This window comes from Parasteatoda tepidariorum, chromosome 2 (assembly GCF_982258835.1).
Source record: "Parasteatoda tepidariorum strain Cologne lab strain chromosome 2, Ptep-v5.0, whole genome shotgun sequence".
NCBI lineage: Eukaryota > Metazoa > Arthropoda > Arachnida > Araneae > Theridiidae > Parasteatoda > Parasteatoda tepidariorum.
In genome coordinates this window covers 32,271,210-32,273,811 of record NC_141756.1, presented here as the reverse complement: position 1 = coordinate 32,273,811, position 2,602 = coordinate 32,271,210, and the positions used below count along the sequence as shown (strand labels likewise).

The window sequence follows — 2,602 nt, the reverse complement described above, 5'->3', positions numbered from 1 at the left end:
CGTCAGCTCTACGTCAACTTTCCGCTGACGCCCAGATAAGGCGCTAGTTCTAAGAAACCAGGTCTTGAGCTAACAAACCAGTATTTTGTTGGCGTCAGCGTGACGTTGACGCCCAGATAAGGCGCTTGTCCTAAGAAACCAGACCTTTAGAATTTCATTCATCAAAAATTATTGAACACATCTTTCTAAAAGATTTTTTTTTTTATCTTTGATTCGTTTGTACGACTTGCATATTTTGTATAAGTTTGTGTTAATGAGAATATATAGCCAATTATAAAGGTTGCCCAAGTAAAAGGTGAACATGTGTAATATAGTAATGCAAGTAGATAAAAGAATCGCGTATTTCATGATTGAAGCATAAAACTTAATACCACATATAAGAAGTTTTAATTTTGAATGCAGGCCATCTAGGTTTCGACCATAACAATAATGGCTGACGTTCAAAATGGTAGCCTCTGAAAATTTTATGTGCTTTTTTTAAATGTTTTTCGACGATTTTGAATGATATCTACTAAAAAATGACAATTTGGTACATTCAATTGTCTTATAATCAATATTTGTTGCTTGGGGCAATAAAAGACCCCCACTATTACTTCTCAATCATTTTGGTATCTTGAAGTTAAACAGATTGTCAGATGAAAGATATTTCCTTTTTTTATGTTTATTAATGTATGCTATTTTTAATAAGATGTCATTATTAATATATTTATTTAAATCAGTTTTTATGGATTAATTAATGGTAAAGTATTTACAGTTGTTTTACTAGTATAAAACTACCGGGCAGACTACATATCAAACAAAATATCTACACAAAATATCAAATGTTCATCATTTACTTTATAGACATCATTCAAAATCGTCACAAAGATGACCCTGCCATCACTAATGTATTTCTGAGCAAAGTTGTCTACTTCTAATTTGGGAAACTCTTATGTTTTTTGAGCTACAGTAAAGGCTATTTGTAAGTATAAAATTTATTTAACAAGCATTATAGCACACTTGGAATTATTGTGTACTCACACTAAATATGATTTCATTCCTTTCTCTAAGTAGGTAAAAAATATATTTTACAAATTCACGAAATATTTTTAATACATTCTCTGTTTTTTAATCACAAATCTTATCACAATTTAACAGCGAAATCAACAGAAATTTTTTTCAGTTTCTATATATATTATTAAAATGCATCATGATTGGTGAGGAAATCTCCAATAATCTCGTCTTTGTTAACTTTATAGGTCATGCGAAAATTGTGGTCAACTTCAGTTACTTATCTAAAATATTGCCCAGCGTGTGATTTAAAAATACAACAGCCATATGTGATATTTAAAAGACAACAATCGTCAAATCCAAATATTTATTTAGGATACATGATACATTCGTTTTTTGATGCGTTTAATGTTGATAAAATGGCACACATTCATTGTTCAACGCACTTAGAATGGAGAAAGAGAAAACATGTTCCACTGAAGAGATCAACAACACTTCGAAACACTCTGCAGAGGGGAGTGGTGACGTTATTTTCAAGCCATGGCAGTGAACCACTGAAATTCTGGTCTATCACACCAGGGAATGGGTCCATCCAGCGGGTTCGCTTCCCAGACATAGAAGGTTTGGTTTTAGATATTACCTCGGAATCGTTTTGCCAAACATACATCGCTGCCCCGGAAGACACTCGGCTGAAGTTAGGCTGCACCTTGTCTGTGCTCAGTATTATAATGGAGTACTTGAATCTGCCATTTTGTTTTGAATTTCAGCTGAAAGACAGCAAAAATATGAAACGCCGATATCGAGTCAGCACGTCTAGGAGTAAGAACATGTTGCTGAATTCGCTACTTTGCCACCTGCCATTGCAGCTCGATGTGAGTTGGAACAAAATTGTAGTGGATTTGCGGCTGTTAACTAAACTGACTTATGGCAGCGATTACAGGGAGCTTCTTGGGTTGCAGATTTATGCTAACTGTAGACTTCGAAATGTTTACGTTTCCGACAGGAAATACTCGGAAGACGAACTCCCAAAAGAGTATGTGATGAAGGAGCCTCGTCCTCGTCAAAGAGAGTTCAAAACTTGCTTTACCATGGGTCACTTACATCCCATTAAGATATAGATTGTGTTAGATACTGTTTCTTTTACTAGAGCAACTGCACAAAGTTTGCGATCATAAGACTGCAGCAAAATTAATAGAAGGATTTATATTGTCAATTAATATGATCTAAAAATGTTATATATATGATTTTTCAATTATTATTGTTATTAAACTTTTCTTTTTAGGCACGATTTCAAAAGTGTTCTCAATTTAATGTCATTGTGTTTAAAATCAGCGTAAAAGAACAACTATTTAGATATTCTCATTTAATTGAATAAAACGATATCAATAGATTTGAAATCATGCTACAAATTTAAATACCTAAAAATTACTCTAGAAATGTAAGATGAATATTTGGTTAAATTTTAGTGTCCTTTCGCCTCTAACACAATTGTTTTTGGAACTTCCTAATATTTTTGTACTTTTTACATACTTCCGTTTTTGTTTTACAATACAACGTTTCTTTATTTTTTCTAAGCACTTTGAAACTCATCAACTAATGATATTTCTTCGGC

General features: G+C 32.9%; 1 pseudogene; it reads left to right on the top strand.

The window, feature by feature from the left end:
• Positions 1 to 1,409: 1,409 nt before the first annotated feature.
• Positions 1,410 to 2,108, top strand: LOC107443200 (uncharacterized; annotated as a pseudogene).
• Positions 2,109 to 2,602: the final 494 nt, after the last annotated feature.